The following is a 7,971-nucleotide window of genomic DNA, read 5'->3' as shown; positions in this document are numbered from 1 at the left end:
TCATTCATTCATTCATTCAGAACTACCTTTAGCATCCTCTTTCTGAGTGTTTGTTCATGATCACACTTGTCTTTGCCTGATGTTGTCCGTCTCTCCTTCAAGTTCAAATCAATGCCCCCCATCAGCTGTTTTTCATCTCAAAGTGATTCTGTTTAGAACTTTTTTTGATAGACTTTTTTTGATATTTCAACTCTTTTCTCAAAATGCCACATGAATCAATCAATCAATCTTTATTTAGAAAGCACTTTTCATATTCATAAAAAAGAAAAAAAAACGACCTAAAGTGCTACTTGAACTCCCGGGAAGTGTTCGTTCATCCTTGAGACTCGTATTGATGGATATCTGACTATAGAATATAGATTGTGTATTTGTTCTCCGGTGAAGTACTTGTTTAGAGCAGCAGTCTTCAGAGTGCTGCTGAGACCTCCCATCCAACAGGGGGCAGCAGCAGAGGACAGTGGGGGTCAGTGGGGTTGGTTCCCTGCATGCCAGATTATTTTAATTTCTGATGAAAAAAGTAAGTGGAGTTTAGAAGTGCTGACTGCTTCATGGAAGTTTTAGAACTGAATTTATTGAAAGGGTGATCGAGTGTACAGCAGCGCTGCTGACTGCAGTGAAAAAATACAAGAGCAGCAGATGGAAAGTCCAGAGACTTGCAAGATATTTCTAATCATTTAACATCAGTTTTGATTGCTTCTCATTGCTTTGAATTTGAGGCACTAGGTTCTTAGAGAGGGGAACTCGAGGGGCTGAGGAGGCATTGGAGGGGGAACTCAGGTCCACTGAGGCTCTGGGGGCACTGGGGGGTCTGGGCGGGGAACTCAGAGGACTGGGGGGTGGAGGACCTGCTGGGGCAGTGGGAGGGGAACTCGAGGGGCTGAGAGGGCACTGGAGGAGAAAATGGGAGGGCACTGTGGGGTCACTTGGGGGGCACTGAGGTGCTAGGGGTACTGGGGGGCCATTCGGGGGCCACTCGGGGGCACAGGGGACCCACAGCACATATGGAGCTCTGTAAATAGGGGGCTCACTGTCCCACCCTGAAATTCTTGGCTGAGAGCATTGCAAATTATATAATGGTGTGTTAAATTTGACGGATCTTCTTTCGACCTTCCACACTTGGAAGCATCTAGTTATCCTTCTGCCAGCTGGCCACTAAAAGTGTTTTGCTGTATTAGTGCTGACCGAGCAGTCCTACATCTTGTCTGCCGACGACCAAAGCCCACAAGACAACAGCTCTGTTGACAGACACTGGGCTGAGTTTCCATGCGGTCTTCCCTCTGAAGTCCAGAGCTAATCCTCGCCACGGCTGCTTCTCATCTGCAGCTCTGCTCGGGTTTCACATGGTTTTCAGGTGAAAAAACCGCCGTGTTTATTGGATATACTGAGCGGATGGATATCTTGATGGGACGTCACACACTTTGCACCTGCACTTGACAGTTCCAACAATGTCTTGTGTATGTGGTGTCTCGTTCCTCAGAGTTACCACGAGTTATATTTGACCCTGCTGATGGCGGGATCATATCCTCTGATAACAGCTGCCCGCTCACTCACACCAGCCAGAATTAGAAATGAGAAAACAGAAAGCCAGAACCATCTGGATTGAGGAGAGACTGGATTTGAACAGTCTCCACTTCCCTGCCCTCTTCTGGCCTGTGGCGACCATCTGGACTCATCCTGCAGAAAGCCCTTCGTCTGCTTCAGCCTCGTCCCTCCAGGACAAACTCCAGCTGTTGCCTGGAGCTCCGTTCGGTCAGCAGTGTCAGGACGCTCACACCCCGGATGGGTGAGCCTGTCAGCCCTCATATTTTCCCAGTTATCTCCTGTGAAGGAAGGAGTCGGGTGAAGCAGTGTCTGGTCCTGCAGCAGGTGCTGGAGCTCCTACGGAGAACGTTAAACTCTATCTGGAAAGGGAAAGCCACAGGTTAGCCCTGTCAAAATAAATACTGAGGCATCTTCTCCCTTCTGGCTTCCTCACTCAGGGATTCCTGAACCGACTTTTGGATAAATTCCTGCAATAAAGTCACATTTCCAATTAATTTAGTGATACAGATTTCATCAGTAAGTCCACCACTGGTGACTTTTAAAGTCTCTACTTATTCTATCTGAAGGAGAATTCTAATTATGACTGTCAGAACACATTATCTATATTGCACCTTCACAGAATGTTAAAATGTGCTTTTATCCAACTATCAAGCTCATGAGAAACATGACTGATGGTCCTGAAAGGCACAGAGCCAGACAGTGAAAGCTCAACCGTCTCTCTGTCTTCAATCTGTCTTTGGAAAAAAACAAAAGTCAGCAAGATGAATGCTAACACACTGCTATGCTAACACACAGCTTATCTTTTCATTATATTGCTACTTTTGACTAGTTGCAGATCAGATGATTTGTTGCCTTGCTAATGATTTGTCACACTAGGAGAAGTCAGCTTGGTCCGCCCAGTGAGACAGGATGGGAAGCCTCTGAGGCTGAGGCTCATCCAGCGGAGGTGTCGGGAAAAGCCAGGCGTCGTCAGCATAGTGTGTCAGATGACTGCAAAGTGAGTGGATGAATTCTGAGACACACCCAGCCTTGACCCATGAGTGAGGGTCAAGACTGATCGAGAAGGCGATGGATTTAGCAATGAGCTGAGAGTAAAACATGTCTGGAACTCTAGAGAATTCCTGCTGGTACTAGAATCAGTCCTGCTGTGCAAGTTCTCAAACACACTCTGGCCCTCAGAAAATCCGATGTAACAAAGTGCCTTTCACCCCACGTTGCTGGAAATAACTGTAGACTTCTCCATCTCCTCCAGACTCCGGTCTCCTGGACAGAGGGACATGCATGTTTTTGCTCAGCCTGTTTTCTTTGACTGATCTTGTCTAATTAATGTCTGACTGATGGCAGACTGCTCGTCGTTCTCTCTCCATCATGTGTGGTCTGATCAGAGGATGGTCAGTATCAGAGTGTTCAGGTTCAGCCTTACAACACCCTGAGCTGCTTATTGGTTCTGCCTGTCCTGTAAATCAGTGGAAGTGGCTCCTCTTTAAGCCACCTCCTCAAGCTCCTCAGATCAAATGAAGCATAGCGCTAAAGTGTTGTGTTACAGTTTGCTGGATGACAGTTTAATTGTAGGCAAATGTGAGAGATCTTTTCTGGTGTGTGTCACTCAGAGAAGAACCCAGTCCCACCAAAGTCCACTTTAACCCGTGTCACTGCAGAGACCTGCTGCGTTCTCTGCTCCTTGACCTTAATGTGACAGCGAGTCCTCAGAAAGGAGACCTGACCTGGCACCGCAGAGGCTGGGCCAGTTCTGACCAGTCCAAGTCCAGCAGATAGATCCTGCTCGCCTGAAATCCATCCAGGTCTGCCTTCCAGGGTCTGGTTGTCAGGATCCAGGTCTGGTTTATAGGGTCTGGGTATGGTTTTCAGGATTCAGGTCTGGTTTACACGATCCAGGTCTATATCAACCCTGCAGGAGTCTGACTGGAGTCCTGGTGTTGCTTTAGAGTCCAGGTCTGTTCAGTCTGACTGATTCCAGGTCTGTTTTCAAGCTTCGGTTTGAGAATGACTTTTCATCAGCTTATCTTGAAGACTTCAGACGAGCCGTGATGATTGGTGCATTTGACTCGCTGAACAGTCTCACACTGACACACTCATGGTGCAAAGTGCCGGCACACACAGTGTCTTTAACACTCGGACGAGGAGAAAGGAGGGATGGAAGCAGTCCACTACCCAAGCTGTGTGAGAAGGTTAATACCAGGAAGTGGTCAGTTGGGGGCGATAGAGAGACCTGTGGTGTCTGCTTATCATCATCTGAGCTGGTTTTGCTTCATGGTTCCATCTGCCTCATCTCTGACTGGACTGATGCTTCATTTATAACACCCAATTAGCTAGCTGGTTAGTCTGTTAGCTGAGTATTAAACTCAACATCATGAAAAATTGGAAATTCAATATGGCCGCTGTCTCGCCGCTGCTTTTAAATGAGATGAGTAAATTTACCTCCATCAGCCTGAATGTCTTTCTCATTTAGACTTTTCCCACATTTGAGTTACAACCTTTTCAAGTGTTGATCCTGATATTCAGAACTGCGCCTGAGTCTTTCTGAAGGTGGACTCGCAGCGGGATGCTGGGCACTGGTGACTTCCTGTAAATCCATCCTAATGAAAGCATCTCTGCAGGTGGCGAGCCCGGGTCCGTCCTCGCTCAGACCCCAGCAGATGGCGGATGGATCTGCAGCAGCTCCGACCAGCAGGAATCAACCTGCATGTAAACAAACGCATATAGTTATTAATGCCGTCGCATAGTGAGGAAAGGCCGCACGCTCCACACGCACTCCAGACCCGGCTGGGGACACGGGACATTCCCGCCGGCCCGGATTGGACGCTGGACGTCTTTTGAGAAGACACCTGCCGGTCGGTCTGACAGAATCACGAACCTGACCCCTCGCACCGCCGTCCGCCCGCCGTCCACCGCCGAATTCCCGGGATGCCGGGGGCTCGGGCGTCGCTGCTGTCTGCACCTCACTCAGAGCTGTCAGCGGCCCGGCGCTGGCCGCAGCCTATAGCCCACCTGCTAAACGTCTTCAGACACTTTATACCATCGTGGGTCTGAGTGACCACCGGCTAACCACCCGCTGCTCTCGGCTTGTTAGTGCTCTTCATCTGCTCAGGCTCTGACTCGTCTGGTGAGGGAGTGACTTTGTTTTTTTATTATTGATTAGCCAGACAAATGTAAATTATGAAAAAAAAAAGAAAGGAAAAAAAAAAAACGTTTCAAACGCACTCTTCTTGATGGTTTCTTTGTTCCGAGATACTAGAGAGGAAGGTTAAATGAGCCATGTGAATAGACATCAGCTGATGACAGAATCCAAGTTCAAATCATCGATCAATGATAATCCATGACAGAAGCAGATAAACACACCGGTGGCACTACAGCAAATCACGTCAGAGCAAGACTTGTGACAGAGTGAATCATTTACTCTGATGGAAATCCATCCTGTGGATGTCCAGGTGCTTCCCTCTGTGGTTTGTGGATATTTACTGTTTTCTGTTCTATTTACTGTTGGCTTTGTTGACCTCAGGCTGCTTTCCAACATTGTCCCTGAAGGAAAGCAAAGTTTAGACAAGCAATATATGAATATTACATGAGCTAAAAACAAAGAAGGTGTTTCTTCAAACACTGAATTCTGAAGTGTTTTTTGACGCACTGAGTGCAGAATCCAGAGCAGCTGGTAACTTAAACTGCATGGAAAATCTGTGGACCTGAAATCGTACCTACATATGTTTATAGCCGATGTGTTAATATGAGAGGCTCCTCCGCAGCCAAAGAAAGGTCTGGAAGCCTTTCTCCATGCAGAACCACGTGCAGTCCAAGATGAAACGCTAACCGGGCCCACCGGCTATTACGAGCTATAAATAGAACCAAGAAACACAAACCCTGTTGGCTTTCTTTGGGGCAATAGGTAGAAATGATATCAAAGCTCCTCTCAGGCTCCTGTCTTTTCAGCTTGTTTGTGAAGGAGTCTGGACGGCGTGGCTTCCTCAGTCCTCTGTCCCTGCTCCCAAAGGTAACACGTCTGCAGAAAAGGCTTAGAAACTTTATCTCTGCTTTCATGACCAAATAACCTTTGAGACCTCGGATCTTTCTCTTATCTCACCAGTCCTGAGAGTTCATCGATGTAGCATCAGACTCTCAAGTTACCTGTTGGGCGAAGCCACTGACCATTCAGAAGCTTTTCTTCAGTCTGTACCAGTAACAGTAACTGAAGGAATGCAGGCGTTTGAGGACATGATGTTTCTAGTAATTATGAAACTTAAACAAAGACCCCTGAAACCTGGAAGAAATGCTGCGTCTCTTTTAGCGAGAGAGCTAACCTTTAGCCTGGTGCTCGGCGTGTCCGGCAGCTGCAGAGAGGCAGGCGCTGCTGCATTTATCCGTCGTTAGGCAAAACAGAGCTTCGGATCCTCACATGTGATTTGAACTCATGCCAGCGTTGAAGGACCGTCCTTCCTGACAAACTTGGGCTTAATTAACTAGATCACATTCCAGAGGGAGCCTGTCCAGGGTGTGAATCCTTCTGGATCCTCCCGTCTCCGTCTGACTCCTTCGGACTCGTCGTGGCTTCTCGTAACTTGTATCTCCCTTTGGCTCCTTGTTTACTGCTGGGGCTGCTTGTGGATCCTGGTGGACTGTTTGGACTCCTGGTGGATCCTTATAGTTTGCTGGGGCTCCTTGTGGATCATTTGGGCTCTTTGTGGATTGTTTGGACTCCTGGTGGATCCTTGTGGATCCACAACGAAATGTGAAACAAATGTGTTTTAAAAGAGAAGCCTGGCAGAGAGGGCCTCCTCGTTTGAACGTAGACCAAGTGAAGAAGGTTTTTTCTGACTGCCGATGTTCTCCTGTAGGATAGATCAATAATCTATGGGCTTTCCTGAAAGCGTTTCAAAGAGGATTTAGCCTTCAATCGTGAAGTAGGTTTGCTTTAGTTCAGCTGTGAGCCTCTGAGTGGGATTTGAAGTGTCGTGTGTGACTTTAAAGTCTCCAGGAATGTTCTTTAATAATGCACATATATTTGAGTGCGGGCTCTGTGAGGGATCAACAGTTCCCTTCCAAGGGTTTAAAAAGACCTTGAAGATGTGAACCGGAGTGTTGAACCCCGATAGACGGCGGCTGTAGAGGAGAACCCAGCCTGAAGAGGCCAGCTCTGCTGCTGAGATCAGGAAGGAAACCACCCTGTGCCTGAAATGACTGAAGTGCCCATGTTTGACTTTGATTTGATGGAGGAATTGATTCATCATCATCTTCTCCTCCCTTTTATAGCGTGGCGGTGGCACCGAGCGCCGGCCTGAGATGAAACCAGACTCCTCCCTGGTGACGTGGGGTTTATGGGGAGACGTTGGCAGGCCGTGATGATATTTCAGGAGCTTGCTGGCCGATTGGTCTGAGGATCCTGCATTTCCATAAACAGGAGCTCCATATCCATGTCTGAGCCCTGGTATATATACCCCCCGGGACGGCTTCCTCACACTGCCACAGGCCGCCGCCGCCGCCGCCGCCGCCACCGCCGTCCTCCCTGACTTTCATCGTAGGTGAGAGCAGCCTCTCTCTCCCCTCCTCCTCCTCCTCCTCCTCTCCTCCTCCTCCTCCTCCTCTCCTCCTCCTCCTCCTCCTCCTCCTCCTCCTCTCCTCCTCCTCTCCTCCTCCTCTCCTCCTCCTCCTCCTCTCCTCCTCCTCCTCCTCTCCTCCTCCTCCTCCCTGCATGCCTTGACCAGTGCTGGTAAGCGAATCTGAGGCGGCTGCTGTGAGGATTGTGGACGTCCTGACCTCGGGGCTTTGTTAATCAGTGGAGGGAAACGTGATCGGCGCTGAGCGCGTCGGGACGCCGTGGACAGATCTCTCTGATGTGCTGAGGATGGAAGAGGCTCTGCTGTTTCTGGATTTGGCTGCTTCGACGCTGCATGCCTCCGATGCTTCATCACGCTGAAATCCTGTTTTCTCAACTCTGAATCTTTTGGAAACTTTTGATCTTTTCTGAACATTTGGATGCAGAAATCTTTTCACTGCTTTCAGTGGAAGTACTGGAGTATATTTCACCATAAAACTGTTTTTTTTCCACAGCAAAGATTTTCTTTTTGATAGATTGAGAACTTTGATGAAAACTAAAAATATACAGCGTGTTCCAGAAACTGGACAGTTTTAAAATAAAATTGTTCTGATAAATTCTCAGTTGGATTATATATTTATTTCCCGTTTTGTGGAGCATCACAGTGAAGTGGTGATATTTCAGGCCAAACATCCTCCAGCTTCAGTTTCTAAATGCTGCAGTTCCGTCGATGTGGCTTCAGCTTTGATCTGAACACAAAACCAAAGAAAGATGAACTGTGATGAAGACTGTATCATAAATATGTCTGGTAAAGACTGCTGGGAGCTTAAATCTCGATGTCTGTGCTCAGACTGTAAAAAAGATTTTACATGAAGAAACTAAAA

The 7,971-nt window shown here is 47.9% G+C and overlaps 1 protein-coding gene across 2 annotated transcripts in view; it reads left to right on the top strand.

The window, feature by feature from the left end:
* Nucleotides 1-6,998: 6,998 nt before the first annotated feature.
* The window catches only part of LOC115391707 (troponin I, fast skeletal muscle-like), a 6,382-nt gene continuing 5,409 nt past the window's right edge, over nucleotides 6,999-7,971 (top strand). Inside the window, exon 1 of one of the 2 annotated variants that reach the window (XM_030096038.1) lies at nucleotides 6,999-7,073. The gene's annotated coding sequence lies outside the window, so the exon portion shown is untranslated. The remainder of the gene's footprint in view (nucleotides 7,074-7,971) is intronic. The other variant, XM_030096039.1, reaches the window with a different exon arrangement.

Source organism: Salarias fasciatus, chromosome 7, assembly GCF_902148845.1.
Source record: "Salarias fasciatus chromosome 7, fSalaFa1.1, whole genome shotgun sequence".
Classification (NCBI taxonomy): domain Eukaryota; kingdom Metazoa; phylum Chordata; class Actinopteri; order Blenniiformes; family Blenniidae; genus Salarias; species Salarias fasciatus.
The sequence above is the reverse complement of the archived record's forward strand: the minus strand, read 5'-3'. Positions and strand labels throughout refer to the sequence as shown.